Below are 19,857 nucleotides of genomic sequence, written 5' to 3'. Positions count from 1 at the left end.
AGACTCATCTGTGTCATTCACTGCTTTTCATTTTCAGGGATACAGATGTAGTTTGGTGTATTTCCTTCATCTTTTATCATGGCATTTACCATATTCTTTTGCAGTAGTTCAGTGTGGGTCCCATCAGACAAACCAGGAGAACTTGGGAACGAAGACCATGCCCTTTCTACTCTTGTACTCTTGCAGACTGGCAAACGTCATGATAGAGTAAATGGAGCTCAGATTTTAAAGTCAGAGAGACTTGGGTTTAAATCCTGACATTACCCTGCCATGGTCACAGCAGACAACACTCCAAATTTTAATGACTATACAATTTAGAGACGTGTGGGCAGGATCAAGGGAACCAGAGGATTCTTTTTTTTTTTTTTTTTAAAGATTTTCTTTATTTATTTGACAGAGAGAGACACAGCGAGAGAGGGAACACAAGCAGGGGGAGACGGAGAGGGAGAAGCAGGCTTCCCTCTGAGCAAGGAGCCTGATGTGGGGCTCGATCCCAGGACCCTGGGATCATGACCTGAGCCGAAGGCAGATGCTTAACGACTGAGCCACCCAGGTGCCCCGAACCAGAGGATTCTAAGGCAGCTAGGGAATACCACCAGTAGGAAACTATTATTATCCTTTGACCAGGAAAGCCAAAGAAAGTGAGTGGTATTTTCCCAGAACCCTGAGAGAACTTGAGGGTCCTGGGAAAAGCACCCCCTGACAGGACCTGGAATTATAGAAAGTGCAGTAATGCCAGAACCATTGTGAGGCAGAGGAGAGCCGAGGGAATAAATACCCCACACAGTTTCTCTTCTCACCCTTTGATCTGCTAGTGCCTTCCATTGGCTGAACACAATGGATTCAGAAGCCAGAGGACAAAGGAACCTGGGTGATGGGATGTGTGGAATTCAGATTCTCAGGACACAGGAGAAGGCAGAGAAAGATGGAGAATAGAATTGCATGGAAGGGGCGCCTGGGTGGCTCAGTCGTTAAGCGTCTGCCTTCGGCTCAGGTCACGATCCCAGGGTCCTGGGATCGAGCCCTGCATCGGGCTCCCCACTCTGCGGGAAGCCTGCTTCTCCTTCTCCCACTCCCTCTGCTTGTGTTCTCTCTCTCGCTGTGTCTCTCTCTGTCAAATAAATAAATAAAATCTTAAGGAAAAAAAAAAGAATTGCGTGGAAGATGGAGTATAATAGCCTCCTAGCTTTCAAACTGTGGGGACATTTATAAATCTCTGAACCTAAGTTTATAGTAAAGCACTGATGCTATTATCTCTCAAGGCAGTGTGATAATTAAAAAAGAAAATACTTACAAAGATGGCGACATTATGGAGATGCTCGATAAATAAATACCACTTCCACGTACTTGTTGAATCAATAGACAGATGAGTAATGTGGGGCAGACCGTCTTTGGCGTGTGTGGGCCTGTCACCGTGCAGCTGGTGGCATACACACACACCACGGTGTGCTCGGCAAGCACATGGCCGCAGTGTTCTCTGAACAGAGAACGCTCTGGTCTTCTCCAGGAAAAACTTGAAACTCATGAATACGGAGTGGAGCTCTTATCAGCATGACTTGTGATGAGACAGGCTGCCCAGTTATACTGTGCAGTCAGTTGCACTGTTGACACACTGTGACTTGCTTAGGGGCCGCTTTCTGTCGGAGGGCTCTGCCTTGTTTTTTGAAGCCTTCTTATTAATTGCTGAACACGCGAACACAGTAACTAACGAAAGAAGTAAAAAAGTGTCATGATCACGTTGAGCATCGCTGTCTAATTAAAAGGAATAGTTGTACAGAGGGAAGATGTTGAGCAACATCAAGGACATTCACCGGCCCCGCCAATGGAGGCAAGGACACGAAAATACTTATAGGAGAATCAGCTCCACTGAAAAAGACTTATGCAAAGAGCATTTCTCAGCTGCCTGACTAGTCCGTAATTCTAGTAATGCCTCAAAATCTTTCATTTTTGAGGTTTTTATTCATTGAAAATAAAAGTGTAAAGATAAGACCATTTTAAATGAACAACTATAACTTTTCTCCATAGAATCAATTACAGCCATTTCCTAGGGAGCCTTAGGCTTAGAGATTCCTTTATTGTACTTCGTTACTGTGATAAAAAACAAACAAACAAACAAACAAAACAAAACAAAACATTGCTGATGTATAAGTTTATTATGATTTACTTTCCATATCCTGAAACAATTACCACCTTTTTAAAATAATTCAATTATGTAAACCAGACTTTCTCAACCTTGTGATACTGCCAATTTAGACAAGGTAGTTCTTGTAGGAGCTGTCCTGCACATTGTAGGATAATTTAATAGCACTTCCAGTCTCTACCACTAGATGCTAATAGCACCCTCCCTGAGTTGTGACAACCAAAAATGTCTCCAGACATTGCTAAGTGTCCCCTCAAAGCAAAAAGTTTCCTTTTTGAGAACCACTAATCTAGGCTGCCCTATTGCTAAGTGAGTTCAAGGTCCATTTATTCAAGGCACTGTCCATTAATTATAGGAAAGAAGCAGTATATTTTATAAAGTTTTTATGTTAATGTCTGTACGACCACTGGTTTGGGAACTAACCAGAGAGGAAGCAAAATATAAGTACTGAAACCAAGGTGTGTTAATACAGTTCTGTGCTCAGGGCCCAGCAGGAAGGGTTGAGGTGTGATCACTGCTTCTAAGTATAATTTTTATTGTGCTAACCTAATTTTCAATCTCTTTCCAAAATGGAGTAGAAAGATTTCTCTACATCATTATGACATGGATTGACTTGATTTTTGTTATTTTATTTCATTTATTCCACCTAGAATAAAAGAGAGAAAGACATCATGTAGTAAGTCAATTGCTGCTCAGTATCTTCCAGGATGACACCATATTTATGGAGTGAGACCATGATCCATAATTATGTGGTGAGCATTTCTAAACCAGAGATTCTGGGTGCCTTGATCACTCAGAGTTGAGTAGATTCAGAAGGTTGCCTTATACCAACCAAGTCCAGTTGAGACTGGTAGATAAACCAAAAAACTCATTTTAAAATCTGTAACATAAATTTATAAGATAATTAAAAAAATTTATAAGATAATTAAGGAATCTTGCAGAGTACTGTGATAGCTGTCAGCATTATGCCTTCCACTTTGGTTAGCTCCTTCAGGGCCAGTAAGAAATGAACACGGGAAGGCGAGTGTTTCCTCTGATGGCCCTTTGTCGATCAAGGAATCAGAGCAAGGACAGTGAGATGAGCAATTGATGGTATCCATTTACAACTGTTTTGTGAGTTCTACCTTGAAACGGTACGTGGTTCTCTCCAGTTTTCTGAATTCGGCACCTGCTCTCAAAAGTGCTGGATTAAAGCTGACGGATGAATACCCAACTTTTATATCAACATGGATGGGACTGGAGAAGATTATCCTAAGTGAAATAAGTCAAGCAGAGAAAGTCAATTATCATATGGTTTCACTTATTTGTGGAACATAAGGAATAGCATGGAGGACATTAGAAGGAAGGGAAAAATGAAGGGGGAGAATCGGAGGGAGAGATGAACCATGAGAGACTATGGACTCTGAAAAACAAACAGGGTTTTAGAGGGGAGGGGGGTGAGGGGATGGGTTAGCCTGGTGATGGAGGGCACGTATTGAATGGAGCACTGGGTGTTATACGAAAACAATGGATCGTGGAACACTACATCAAAAACTAATAATGTATTGTATGGTGACTAACATAACATAATAAAATAAATTTTAAAAAAATAAAACCGACGCATTATGGCTTCGTGACTCTTTTTCCTGCACACCACGTGCAACAGTGAACACATTCTATCTTCACATGGATAATGCCTTTGTTTCAGATACAAACACGATAATTTGGTTCCGTAGCCCTGCTCTTCCAGCTTTGGGCCTGGATGACACTCTGTCTTTTAAGATGCCTTCCATAGATGCCTGATTTCAAGCCTTGTGTGGTCTGTTTATTAGTTAAGGTCATGTGGTTTTGGGCGGTTCCTCTTTTATTCCAGAGTTCCACTTCCAATATTACAGAATAAAGATAAGGAGGTAATAGGTAACATGAGAAAAAATATTAGCCTTTTTGTTACCAACTCTTTCTAGACACTCATTTTTGAAAAAAAATAAGTCTAAGAAATAAATGCATGTCAGCTAATAATAATTAAATGCATTCACTTACTTCAAGTTAATAAATTGAATAGCAATATACTACAAAGTAATAAATGCAGACTTTGTGACTTATGAGTGGTTTTAAAGGAACATTTTAGGGATTGCTATTCTTGTTTTTTTTTTTTTTTTTAAAGGTTTTTCATTTATTTGACAGAGAGAGAAACAGCGAGAGAGGGAACACAAGCAGGGGGAGTGGAAGAGGGAGAAGCAGGCTTCCCGCGGAGCAGGGAACCCAATGTGGGGCTCGATCCCACGACCCCGGGATCATGACCTGAACCGAAGGCAGACACCTAACGACTGAGCCACCCAGGTGCCCCGCTATTCTTGTTTTTTTTAAAATGAGCGTTATAAAGATGAATTAAACCAGTCAGTTCTACTGTGCGATTTCATACCTCAAATATATATTTATATGTATATTTATTTATTTATATTATATTTATGTGGTTATCTATTAAATATATATGTTTAAGAAAATTTCCCATTTTCCCCATATAAAAATACACAGAATCCTATTACTTTTACAGATTTGGAAATATTTCATTAGGGTCAATGTCATTTCGAAAGTGCTATTAAACTCAATTTCTGATTACTTGCTTTTGTCTTTAATACCATTAATAGCCTCATAATTTAACACAGCCCTACACCATCACCTGCAGCTCATTATAAACCCATTAAAGAGGCCCCGTTCCATGGCAGAACTTCCTTCTAGAGAGGACTGGCTCAATTAGATAAATTCTCTATCACTTTCTCTGTTTTTTGTTTTTGTCAAGCGTCAGAGGACTCATTTTGCAAAAGGGTATCCTTCACTAAGTTTTTCTTTAATGTAATAGTTCTAGGAACACAGGTATATTCACACATTTACTATCGGTTCAGTACAAATTATGTATCAATGGGATCATATGAATTTGAATTCTTTATCGAAGAGAATTGCCAAATAAAGAATAGAGACAGAGGTTTTGATACCTCCTTTTTCCTCTGTCTATAACTTAGTGCTCTCTGTTACTTTATATGTTATGACATTAAATTCTTCAACAAATACACTGTAGATTTGAAACAGAAATATGAGAGGGAAATATCAACCAACCAAAGGAGAAACAGGTGGGGTGACCTACTTTGCATTTTGCATGGATGAAAAGATTTAAAATTTATATTTTCTTGCCTCAGGGATTTGTATTTCCAAAACTGAAAACAGTTTAAAATAGGAAAAGTGTGAGCTTATTAGCACAGTAATACTCTCTAAATTCTCACTCCCTGGTGAAGGTAGACGAGTGCTAATTAATCAATTGCTCAATTAAGAGAGGCTCTTAAGTGCACATTTGTCCTGGGAAAATATAAGCAGCTGATGCTCTGCCTTAAGAAATAAGCATCTTAAAGAAATTATGTTCAAAGTGGCATATTTGGGGTACAATTCCAGATAAAAATTGTGTTTATGACTGAGAGATTTACTCACTTGAAGTCTTTCAGTTTGAAGATGAACTTTCTCCAATTAGATAATGTTATACATAGGGAAAAAAAGAACATAGTTTAAACTTATTTGCTTATTCATTCATTCTGGTAATTATTTAACTGAGTGTCGGTATACCTTCATAGAGTTTTGTGAGGCATTGATAATACACGTTAAGTGCTTAGAGATTGTAATGCAAAGGAAAGAGACAACTATCTAGACAAATAATGTTATCTGAGAAATGTGTAACTTCCATAGCGTAAATGTAATAATTGATATGCCCTCACATTTTTTGTGACCTTTTCAACATGCAGGGTGCATGTTAGGGATGGAGGATACATACACCTGATCACAGAGCACAAGATGGGGAGTTCATAGCAAGTGAGGCTGCACAGATAGGAAAGGCTAGATCACCAGAAGACCTTGTAGGTTATGTGTAGAAATTTAAACCTTATGATGGGAAACAGTAAATTGTTTTGAATTATTATATATTTTTAGAGTAAGTCTGAGATCATTGTGGAGGAGTAAGAAGAGTAAGACCAAAGACAGAGACAATAGATATAAGGAAATCACAGCGAAAGCTCTAAGGAGAGAATCTGCAGACTTAAGCTAGAATACTGGACCTCCTATTCACTAGCGGTGTTATCTCATGAATCAGTAAACCTTCCCTAATTGCAGTTTTCTAATCTATAAAAGGCTATAATAAGAAATAGCTATTCTATGGATATGAATTCAAGCTCACTGGACTCACTTAAACACACTGTTGTGTCTCATGGCTCATATAGCTGAACCAAGGGGCCCGGGGAAACTGCCAGTGCCCTGTCTCCTTTCTTTGCTCTAACATTCTTCCTCTGGCTCACTGTCATACATTTGACCTTCTGCTTGAGTCCTGCCCCTCTTTCTAGCCACTTTGCAAAGAAGCTGGTTAGACTACATGTTAGCTTTCTGTCTTGGCACCTCTTTAACTTGGCTCTCCCTTTGTCCCCTGATAGATGGCCACCCCCAGCCCACTCTGCCCTGAGAACCAGCCCAGCTCTGCAGAGTCCCCGTGTTGATCTGTTTGTTGGGAGTCTAGAAACAATGACAACTAAATGAAAACTAAAATAATATTTTAATGTTATTTTTTATGAGTCATATTACAAGGCTTAGAAGAAAAAAAGTAAACAAAAGTTAGATTTTCCCGAGTTTATTAAATAATGCTAACAAATGTCATGCAACCAACATCAATCAGTTGCCCAAATTAATTACACAAAACATCATGATCAAATAACTATTTTTTCATAAGTATAGCTTTTTGTGATACTCCTTAGAGTTTTATTAAAATTAAGTATCCTGCCTTGAAAATCTCAGTTGCCATCTCCCTTTTTCCTTTTGATGTTAAGTCAATTGCTTACCAACCAGGCCATCTGTATATAAATCATAATCAGTAAAATAACTGAATACTCATCTTATGTCTGGTATTTCAAGTAAATATTTTATACCCACTTCTGGTGTTTCCTTCCAAGGAGGAGGAGCTCAATCAGCCTAACATTTCCGAATTTTCTCTTCCTCTCCACTTACTGCACTCTGCACAGAAGCACATTAGCAGCACAACTATATTGAAATTGGTAAAAATTTCCAATACATGGGTTTTAAGACTAAAGACCCCGCATCAAGTACATATGAAATATGAATGAAATGTGTCAAATAGAGATCAAAACCAAGCACAAAAGTAAAGGCAAATAAATAGAGACTAGCTCAGCAGGAGGCTGATGTTCTGCCAAATACCAATTCACACTCCGGAATTACTGTGAATGTCTTCAATGATGTCACAAGTGCCCCTGACATGAAGCAAGAGGTTCCTCTGCCCGAGTGAGGTGACAGGAAAGATCATGGGCCACTGTGGCAAGTCCAGCTACATCTCTTGGGATCCTGATACATGCTCAGCACTGTGCTGTGGCTAAGGATACAAAAAAAGATTGGCCATTTATATTTTTAACTTCTACTAAGAAGAAAAAAACAATTTGAAGTCCTGACAAGTTTTTTTTTTTTTCATTTTTTTCCTCCTCTTTTGCATATGAGGTTGTAAATAGTATGAAATAGCAAAACCTACACATTCAGAGCTAAGATGATTTGTAGCGTAGTGCTACTGGGGCAAAGAGTAGAGATGGATGAACTTACTCAGCAAGTAGCTCTCCTTTGGTCCTATAAACAAAAGAAATAGATTGTTTAGTTAATATTACATTCCCTCCTAATAATTTCCCAATACTTTCACAGCTTTTTGTCATGTATTGAAAATACTAATTTTCACTTTCTAATCTACAGTGAACTCAAATCTCTGGTTTTCAAGATCATACAACAAAAATAACACATATACTAATGATAAATTATATTATGAGTTGTATATTTATATAAAGAACTCAGGAAATAAAATGAGATGAAGGTGACGTATGGAATAATTTGATGAATGTTAAAGGTGAGATTGAGAAAGTAAACAATAAGCAACAATTTTGGCCATTTGGTCAAGCTGAACTACATGGGAGACTACATAATTACTAAATGTGATGACAGACATTGAGGGCAGAGAGTGAAAAGGAGATTGGCCATGGATAAGGAATGCTACATGGCTGATGACACAAATCTCCCCTTCCTGAGGCTTCGAAGAATGAGGTTGGTCCGATAATGTGATGGAGCTGAGCTTGCATATGGCTACTGAGCAACGCCAGGTGGGAGGATTGGAGCGCTATGGGCCACAAAGCAGGGAAGATGTTACGAATACCTTGAAAACTTTGTTGACACAGCTTCCTGCAATCAAACTGCTTATATAGCACGACTGTCTTAAAAACTGTAAACGTTCAATCACAAAATCCAACACTTTTCATTGGTAAGATAGAGTATAATGCAGTGATTTGCACACTTAGAATCACCTGGAGAGCCTTAACAAAATACCAAAGTTCGGATCCCAAGAGATGATGATATCATTGGTGGAGGGCGGGGCTCAGGCATTGGTATTTATAAGCTCCCCTGGAGATTTAAATGTGCAAATTTGACAAGCCTTGGATTACTGGTCACCAGCACAAGATCTAGATTCACAGTCACCAGGGTCGATATACCCCTGCTTAGCTTCTTTCTAGGTGTGTAACCTTGGGAAAGTTACATGGTATTGGTCGTCTTTGTGTCTTCCTCTCTGCAGTGTAGATAAAATAGTACCTATCTCAGGACTCATCTAAAGTTTGTGAAGTTTGAATCTTATAAAATATGAGAACTCTCTTTAATAAAAGGAATACACAAAATTGCCAATGTAAACTCAGGTACAGAAGTGAATTTTGGTGATTCAAATGTAAGAAAGTTAATACAGTATAGGGGAAAGATTTTTCGCATCTTGAGTCAGACAGGTTTGAATCTTAGCTCTATCACTTACGAGCTTGTGAAACCTTGCTAGAAATAACTTTGCATGGAAATAACAACATCACATAAGCATATCCAACAGAGACCAAGTATATCATTTCAACGTTTTCTCAGCCAGATCCCAAAAATGTATAATGGAGCAGAAGCAGAAGTTGGGGAGAAAAAACAACTTTAGTACATTAATATGTTCTTTTATATTTTATATAATGTTTACATAGTTAAGTAAATTAGTTATTATGCATTATACTTTATAAATGTAACCCCAAAGTTTCTATTTTATTATATTTCTATTTAATATATTCCCTTGAAGTTGAACTTACTTAAATTGTCACAGAAAAAAAAACAAATTGGAAAAATGGAATCAGCTTTTTTTAGGTTCAAGCTACATTTGAGCTTGTAGAACAGATCTATACCCATCACAAGGATTCCAGGCAGAGGACAATCCTGTGATTCCATAATTTGCACATACACTTACAATGGTGTTTATGCCCTCCAATGTACATCATTCAGGCATTCGATCTGTACACAGTGAAATTGGGCACGATGGAGGAAATCTTGTAGCTTAAGTAAGAGTAAAGCTGCATATAATGGCTGATGAGACTTCTGCCCTCCTCGGCTCAAAAGGGAAAATGCATCTTTCTCTGAATGTTTTCTAAAATAGAGTATCAGTTGAGTAGATGCCAACTCAGTGGATAAACATCAATCTCAATGCAAAACCTTTGCTTTGTTATTGTGTTTATGCTCCCATTTTTATTTATTGATTGTTATCAACTGAGGCAGTATTTTTCAACATTAACAAAGCAAATAAATAAAATGGGGTATCTCCACTCATTTCCATAGAAACAAATTAACAACAAATAAATGTTAAATATTTTCCTTCACAAATTTATACAAACATATTAGCATAAAACATCCATAGTCTTTCAAAATCCCTTGATCCTCGGGAGGAAAAAAATTTTTTTTTTCTCTTTGTTTTTGTAACTTATTCAGTGCCAAGTTTAGCAGCTCATCTAAACTGTGAAACCACACTTGAAGTCCAAAAATGTCATAAGCAATGGGATCAAATTAAGAACACGATAGGAAGCAGAATCCTTAGATGAAATCAGAAAGGTTAAGAGTCCATTTCATTGTTTAAACTTGAAGTATGTACTGTTTAATTCTCATTTGAGACTTCCTGAATTGTTGGTGGGAAAATTATTTTTATCATCATTATGTCGCAAGGAAAATTAAAACAATTATTTCCACCTATAATTTTAAAACAGGAAAATTTCTATATTAGAGTCAAGAAATTTCTAAAATCCAGAAGCATTGTCATTCCACTTGATCAGTGAGAAATCAGGTACAGAGAAAAGTAAAGGATTGCTAAATAGCAGAACAGCAGTTTACTTGAGGGGGAAAAAAAAAAAAGCTATGTAATTAACTCAAAAATAATTCACCAGGCACTCTGGGGAACTTTTACATCTATTTCTTTTCCCATGTCTGTCCAGATAGCACTCTGTAAACATCATTCTCTAAAAGGAGGAAGATCTTTTTATCATAGGCTTTAGAGGCAATGTGGAAAGGATCAGAAAAAATTTAAGGGCAGAGCATTCCATGATGTCACTGAAACTACATTATGATTTTCACAAGACTTTCCAAAAATTAAGATGAATCTAAATAAATGCATTAAGGAAACATTAGTAATGATTCTTTCTCTTCACTCTTTTTTTTTTTTTTAAGAACTGAGATTGCAAAGAAAATTTCATCATGTAATTGTGTCTTTCTTGAACCCTGGATTTATCATTTTTCCCTATAGGTGAGGTTCTTATTGTCTTTTAAAGCATATTAACTTTAAATCTCTCTATCTCTCTCTGTCTCTCTCCATCTCTCTCATACACACAAATACACACACAGAACATGTAATGAAAGAAAGGGCAAGTAGAAATAAGACAATAGCAATAAGACACAACTGAAAAATCCTCTCATCTTTTTCTGTGTTCTCACCACTGTATGTGCTTTAAAAAAAACTATTTAAAATTTAAAAAGAAAGCGCACCAAACAGCATTAGCTTCTGAATTAAACAATTCCTTTATATTTAGTGAAAATGACAACCAAAGGGAAGATGTAACTTACACTAGCAGGAAAGGATGAGTGAGGCAGTACGAAAGCCCGCAGGCAACCTGGGGCACAAGGACGTGAAGAGCAGTCACAGTGTAATTTAGAATCCAGAAAGTGGATTCTATCAAAAGTGAGCAGAGAACTTGGGACTGATGGGGTGACACCTGCTAAGAATGCCTGTGTCGTTTCTGTTGCATTTCAAGTGCATTCTAGATCCAAAGCACCGCACGGTGTGTGTCCTTGTCAGCCTTGGCTGTTCTTGCCTCTGGCTCCTCCTCCGGGACTTACTCCCACCTCTAGCATCCTTTCCATCCCCTTGCCCCATCAAAATTCCACCAATCTCTCATAAAGCCTTCCTTGATTTTCCCCATTTGTTTATAATCACGGTCTCCTTTGAAACTTCATGGCTTTCTGCCCTTAACATAGGTAGATCTAATGCATGGTATAGATCTAATGACTCTCCAACCAGATGCAGTCTTTGAGGGCAAGGTTGAAACATCACCATGTTTTTTTGTTTTTGTTTGTTTTTTTTTCCTGCTGGAGTCTAACCTCACATGCCATGTAGGTGTTCAGCAATGGGGTATTTAAGTGAATGGATTTCCCAAAACTACAGTAAGACAACTATGCTCAGAAACATCTATTCTATCATTACATAGAATAGTTTTTTTCAGAATCCTGCTAGTATTAGAATACTTACAGCTCATAATCACTCCATTTCAAAGAAACAGTTGTGCACGGAGGTAATCAGAAGTGATAAAGGCAGGATTGGTGGTGACCAAGAGCTTGAAAAAAGGGAGGGATCAAATTGATGGAGGTATAAGTTAGTTATGCTAGGAAAACAAATTGTAAGAGAAAACGTAACCGCTTTACCTCCCATATCACTCTTTTCTATGTTGACTCAACTTTCCCTAAGATTTACGAAAGTATTTCCTGAGAATCTGGACCTCAGACATCATAACTCTGTGAAGAGCTTCAGACATTTGGCTGACAGCAGATTCAATATCCTGGAATCAGTAGGTTAATTAATGATTATCTATTATTAAAGCTTATCCAATATGGCAGCTGATATAGTTGAGATTTTACTAGTTCAAAACCTTTATTTTTATTAATTTACCTTCTCTCTGCATATAAAACTATGGTGCTAAGATAGAAGAATGGTTATGATCTTTGTCTCTAATGATCTTGCAGTTTGGGAAGATCATATGGTTAAATAGTAACAAGAAACAGTGAATAGTCAAGTGCAAATGAATCATATAGAGTATGTTGTAAATTTGTCTCATTTTGAGTGATCAAAAGTATAAGAGACTATATAACCCAACTCTCTCTTTTTGCAGAGGCAAATGTCAGCTATGAAGAATGACATGATACAGGCCATATAGCTAATGACAGTCAGAACTAGAACCATCTATCCTGAGAAGGTAAAACTGTCACGGGCGATGGTCATCAGGGAAGACTTCATGGCAGAAGTGAAGTCCCAGCACAGTCTGGAATAGGTAGGAATAGGGCAGTTATAAAGAAGCAATGCAAAATGGAAAGTAACTAGACATGTTCAGGGAACTGTATGCATGACTTTGGGGCTAGAAAAACAATTTATGTTTAATAATGAAATGGGGTAAATTTGGAAACAAAAACAATTCCATAGAATTAGAATTTTTTTCCAAGAATAATTTTTAAAAAAATTCTCACCAAAGTAGTAACATGATTAAAGTCATATACTTCTTGAAAGTAAATTTGTCTAAAATCAGGGGAGGGAACTAGTTAAGAGAGAGGGAGAAAAGAGGAAAAGACTAGTTAAAAATGATTAGAGTAACACAGGCATTGAAGATGAGGGTTTGTACAAATGGCAGTGAAAGGGAAATAAGGGTTAAGAAAATAATTACTCGAAAAATTAGCAGGAACTTTAGAATGTTTGTAAGGAAGAGTGCCAGCCCTAAAATACCTGGAGGGTAAATCAGGATGCAACTTTTTTTTTTTAAGTAAATGGAGGAGGAATAGGTAAGTGTGGGGGTAATGATAGACTCTGTTGCATTTGCAGTGATACACTTACTCCCAAATGGAAATGCCCTGTAAGCAATTAGAAATGTGATACTGAAGTTCATGGTAGAGGTCAAGATTAAAGAAATAGATTGGGAATTATACAAATAGAGGTGATAATTGAAACTAAGAGACTTGATAAGGTTCATGTAAAAGAGAAGGCAGGGAATTACAAATCCTATCATTATAGTCTCCTATTAAAAATTCAAAAATTAACTTTAGTTACCCTCAAAGAGACACAGGAAATGAAAAAAAATATCAATTTATTTGGATAGGTTATGGATAAATGTTCTTTTTACTAAATTTGACCGAATTTCACACACACACACACATACACACACACACATATGCACGCACACATACACACATTCCTAAGAAATATACATAATACACATATATATAATTTTGATACAATACTCCTTCGACTGCTACTACTATTATTATTACAGACTACTATTATGAATACTACTGATTCTTAAATTAATGCTTATTAAGGGCCATACGTTTTGTAATGTTTATATCAAAAAGTTTTAAATTATTGTAATCTATTGAAGAATGTTAAGTTTTGGGCCATCCTACAGTGGAGACAAATTTAATATGAGGTTCAATTCTAGCCAGCACATAAGAAACATAATGCAAAAAGCAAAATTGGCATATCTTTTAAACGGCCCTCGGTAAATACATTTTGCATGAGTGTGTGTATATAGAACATGACCTGAGGATATGTATACTCTATGTAATATAGCATACAGACGTATAAAAATGTATGAAAAATGGCTTTCATACTATCTCAATTATTTTGTGGTATGAATATACTCATTAATTGAACAAATATCTATTGCATACTTATGAAAATCACATTCTAGTTGAGAGAGATGGACAAGAAATGAAATAATTGATACATGCATATAGCAAGTTAAATTGTGACAAGGGTTAAGGAGAAATTACAATGGGGAAGGAGATGAGGGACGGCTTGCAGGGCTGCCTTTTAAAATACAGTGGTTGAGGGGGTGCCTGGGTGGTGCATTCAGTAAAGTGATGGACTCTTGGTTTCCTCTCAGGTCATGATCTCAGGGTTATAGAGCTAGAACCCCAACTCAGGCTCGTGCTAAGCATGGAAGCCTGCTTAAGGTTCTCTCTTCCTCTCTTTCTGCCCCTCTTGCCCATGCTCTCTATCTCTCTCAAATAAATAAAGCTTAAAATAATAAATAAAATAGGGTGGTCAGGGAAGATCCCACAAAGAAAGCAACATTTAAAGAAAAACACAGAGGAGGTGAGGGCATGAGTCATAGGAATCTCTAGGGCAGCATCTATCATCAATCCCTAGGGCAAGAACATTTAGGCCATTTCAGAAACCATGACCTTCCTTGAGGCAAGGAGGAACCACTAAGGGTTTTGGGAAGAGAAGTGACAGGATCTGACTTGCACCCCCCAGGGTCCCTCCAGCAGCTGCGTTGAGAGAATTGTTAAATACAGTGACCACTATACCAAACATGGGCATATATTTATTAAAAGCTGTGGAAAAGGAAGAGGAAGAAGGTAAGAGAAGGAGGGGGGAGAAGAAGAGGAAATAACTTTTCCATGAAAAAAAAAATGCTGTCCAGGACTTGAAAGCATCATTCTCTTTGGACATACAAAGACAGTGTGGAATGTTCTCTCTGTACTTAGAAGTGTGTGATGTACAGAAACACAAAAGGTCTTTCAGTATAATTCTTAATGAGATCAGGACCTACCCTGAGATGGGCATTTCTATATGTCCAGACAGAAGGGGGTGTTTGTACAATCTGTTTACCAACCCTAACTTGTCTAGCCACTTTTTCCCTGTGAAGAAACCCAGCAAACTGGCATCATCATGGAGCTTGGTCAGATGTGAGTCGGTGCTGCTGAATAAACACAAGCAGTAAGCATCCAGGTCACTTCGAGAAAAAAATCATAGGTTTTATTTTAGAGGAAAATTGTTTAGGGGTAAACAATTGCCATATAGCAAATTAATTAAGCAAAGTCAGCATGGTGATTTGGTCGAAGTGGAAAAACAACAGACCAGGTTTTCTTCATATGGCAAAATTGAATAGAGATAAATGGAACAAATTCAGTGTACTTTTTCCATCAGTTTATTCCCCATGCCAGTTTTAATTTGAATGTTATTTGGATGGGTGTATATCTCACTGATGCTCTAGAAGACAAACTACAGATGTGTTCATCAGTAATAGTGCTCAGGTTCAGGTAAACAGACTACAGTGCATTTTTAAATCAATGTGTAATTCACATAACATAAAATCAATGATGTATTTTCCTATTTCATTTCAGTAATGTTTCAGTTATTCATACATGTGAAAAATCCGTATTTTTTTATTTTTCTTGTCTCATTTGAAAAATGTTTAATGTCCCCAAAAGAAAGAATATCATGATAGAAGCAGAAATTATTCCTTTAAGTATTTTTGTTAAAAATTTGCTAAGAATCATAAATTTCATGGTAAAAAATGTAAAAAATTTAGTGAGTCCCTATAAACCCCACAGGATATTTCTTTTGTTCATTTAGCATACACAATTTATTGCATACCTCTTGCACATTAGGCACTGTGTTGGAGCTGATGTTCCAAAGATATATAAGATGTGACCTCAAGTCCTTCTAGGCTAGTTTTTCAACAGCTTAAATAAAGAATTATATACATTAAAGTATGTAGGTACCAGTTATCTTATTGGACATGGTAAGAATAGTTTGTTTCAGAAATCACTGAACTTCCAATTAACATATTTTCTAGCAATGCAAGAAAACAAAGAATCACCCAAAGAATCTGGAAATGCTTTATCTCTAAGAACTAAAGTTTACATTAAAGTTTGATTTTTATTATGTTCTTGGTAATAAATACAACTTAAGATGTAAACTCACACTTCAGTCTAGAGTTTCGGGAACTTTTTCAAATGGGGGAAATAAATTTGGGGGGGAGCCCAGTGTATGTGCTAACTCATTTTTTGAACTGACTTGTTCACTCTCTGCCTCATCTTGGTATCCACAGGTTGATGAACTTCCCATCAGCCCTTTCCCACCTTTCTAATTGCATGTTGTGAACAAATGCTGGGTGAATTTTCTACAAATACCATTCTCTCCTCTTCCTCCCAGGTTCAAAAATCCTCCGGTGTTTACTTACAACTGACAAACTAAACTCCACTAAAATTTGGCTCCAACCAGACTTCTAACCTCACTCTACTTCTTCCCAAAACCTACTTACTGCTCCAACAAGCAGATTTTTGAATTGTTCTCTGGACATGGAACATTCATTCTTGATTCTGTCTCTACTCCGGATGAGAGATCAGAGATATATTGTGCTAAAACTGCCCATGCATGGAGGAAGGAAATGCTTAAATGACCAGTATTTGCTTTTAATTTGTTGCTATAGAAATGAGAAGTGTTGCCTTTCCATATTTATTTATGTCCTAAATCAGTGTTACATGAAAATAACTATTCAATTAATACCAACAAAGTTTTATGAACAGGAACAAAGTCATAACAATAAAGAGAGTAATCTGCACAGTTAAAATAGAAATTTATCTTTAACAATGACAGTCACTGAATGCAAGATTGTGGAATATAAGCAATGGGAGGCTTGATTCATTACTGCTAGCCAGGAAGATGAAAGTTATGATTTGGACATCATATGGAGTTTATCTCTCCATTATGTGAAAGTCAACTTTTCTCCTTACTGAAAATGCTCACCTCCAGGTCTTCTGAGCATTTAGAGTCTGTCTCTCCACTCCATGGCCATCCCCCCTCCCCCAGCTTGGATTTCTGCTGTATTCTGAAATTTGAGAGTATCTTGTGCCTGGACAAGTCCATCAGTGTATCTGCCATGGCCAAACTATTCCTCCAGAATGAATGGCCTTGCCCACAGCTCTGTGCTGTGGGAATCAATGAGTGCACTATGAATCTATTATATATATATATATATATATATATTTATATATATATATATATATATATAAAATCCTGTTTTCCTGGGACAATCTTAGTTTATGCCTTTTGTCACAATCTCTTATTAGTTTAACATTTATTCAGGATTTTAAAATTTTATAATAAACTTTATTAGAACTGCATTAAAATGGGCCAGGGTGGGGGATGCCTGGGCGGCTCAGATGGTTAAGCGTCTGCCTTTGGCTCAGGTCATGATCTCCAGGTCCTGGGATCGAGCCCCATGTCGGGATCCCTGCTCAGCAGGGAGTCTGCTTCTCCCTCTTCCTCTGTCTCTCCCCACTGCTCCTGCTCTCTCTCTCTCTCTGTCTCAAGTGAATAAATAATAATAATAAAAAATAGGCCAGGATGGGTTTGGTGGATTTCTACTTTACCCACCCAACTTCTGCAAGGGCTTGTTTAGCAGGGAATAGTTATCTCTTTAACTTTCTATTAAATATGAAAGTTGATCTTAAATAAATCTCTCATTTTCAAACATTATCAAATTCAATATAAGTGTAATTAACACCTCTCTTTTAAGAGAGCATGTAGGGCACTTGCTGATAGAATGAACAGTGCTCCCACACAAACTAATTCCCGGGAGAAGCATTCAAAACAAAAATAGAACTGCCATATGACCTAGCAATTCCACTCCTGGGTATATATCTGAAGGAAATGAAATCATTATTTTGATGAGTTATCTGTATTCTCATGTTCACTACAGCATTATTCACCATAATCAAGATATGGAAACAACTTAAGTGACCATCAGTGGATGTGTGGATAAAGAAGGTGTAGTATATGTATATATATACACATAATGTGTATATATATACATAATGTATATATAATGTATATATATAATGTATATACATAATGTGTGTATTTATATATATATATGCTAAATGTAAAACTATTTAGCCATGACACAGGAGGAAATCTGGCCATTGTGACAATATGGATGAAGCTTGAGGGCAATTTGCTAAGTGAAATAAATCAGACAGAGAAAGGCAAATACTATATAATATCACTTACATGTTGACTCTAAAATAACCAAACTCATAGAAACAGGGAGCAGAATATTGGTTTTCCAGGGGCTAAAGACGAGGGAATTGGGGAGATATTGGTCAAAGAGCATAAATTTCCAGTTAGAAGTTCTGGGGATCTAATACAAAGCATTGTCAGTACAGTTAATAACACTGTATTATGTACTTCAAAATTGCTAAGAGACTAGATCTTAAATGTTCTCACTACAAAAATGAAATGTTAGTTATGTGATGTAATAAAAATGTCAGCTAAAGCTACAGTGGTTAATCATATTGCAGTATGTAAGTGTTTCAAGCTAACACTGTTGTACACCTTAAATTTGCACAATGTTATATGTCAATTATATCTCAAGATAATGGAGGAAAATGGAAGATGTAGTTGAGAAAATTCATAAAGAGTTGCATATAAACATCACTAGAATAATGAATGACAATTTTTTTAATGACAAAGCTGAGTTTAAGTTAATTATCATATACCAGGGGTGCCTGGGTGGCTCAGTCATTAAGTGTCTGCCTTCAGCTCTGGTCGTGGTCCTGGCCAGGGTCCTGGAATCGAGCCCTGCATTGGGTTCCCTGCTTAGCGGGAAGCCTGCTTCTCCCTCTCCCACTCCCTCTGCTTGTATGCTCTCTCTCGCTGTGTCTCTCTGTCAAATAAATAAATAAATAAAATATTTAAAAAAAATAATTATCATATACCAGTGTGACAGTGTGCACCTTCTCCCTTTGCTGCCAATATCATTTGGATTTGAGAAATGTGTGAGATTCTGGAGAACTGTTTAGAAAATCAGTCTAAGTGTTTTGTAATGGTTTCATCTTTTTTGTAAGCAAATCCTCTAGAGTTTGTTTGCATTTTTTCAAGTCAGAAATTTTTAACAAACTTTCAGCAAGTGGAGCGCTAAGAGTTCACTTCTCAAAACTTTTGTTAAATTACTAAAAAACACTTGAAAACAAGAACATATTAAACATTTTCACTACAAAAACAAGAGATCAACTGAGCAAATGATAAGCTCACATGGTATATTAGATTTAATTTTAAAATTCTAGAGTTGGGCTTTGGAATATTTCAATTTAGGGGAAGAAGATTTTGATGGAGCTTTGGTTTTTAATTGGAAAATTTCTATTTTGGACAAAATGAAATAAAATTAAGGTCTGAAATATCGCAGCAATTATGGTTTCAATGAATCATGAATAGAGACAATTTCATGAGCTTTATCTTGTAAAATATTTCTCAAAGAAACTCATAATGGACAGCACACACACACACACACATACACACATATGAATTTATATTAATGACCCCTTAGCAGAATTTTCTGTGATTGTGACCAATACATTTAGAGTGAATATATTTTCAATGATAAATATCATGGCTTATAGAAAAAAAGGCAAAGAAATTTGTTACCAATTTTAAATTTATTAACCATAATGTACTACTTTGAAAAATACTGAAGGCATTTTTATGAAAAAGTAAAAATAAAACTATTGAAATAACTGATGACATAGTATTAGGACCAGGTTTACTAAGTAACATCAAACATAAGAAAATGTACCAATATAAATAGTATGTAGTGTACATGGCTGTATGCTATTTTTAATTTATAGAAATTTTTTTTTTATTTTTGAAAATTATTTCTGAATAGAACTATTTTATAGGCAAAATAAATTGTTGGTAAAAATATATTTCAAAACTTACAAATTTAGTAACTTTTTTCCTCATGATTGTATCCTAGTGTGAAAGATAAATTATATAGCTA

This window comes from Mirounga leonina, unplaced genomic scaffold (assembly GCF_011800145.1).
Source record: "Mirounga leonina isolate KUSES-001 unplaced genomic scaffold, KU_Mleo_1.0 Mir_234, whole genome shotgun sequence".
Classification (NCBI taxonomy): domain Eukaryota; kingdom Metazoa; phylum Chordata; class Mammalia; order Carnivora; family Phocidae; genus Mirounga; species Mirounga leonina.
Note: the sequence above shows the minus strand (reverse complement) of the source record.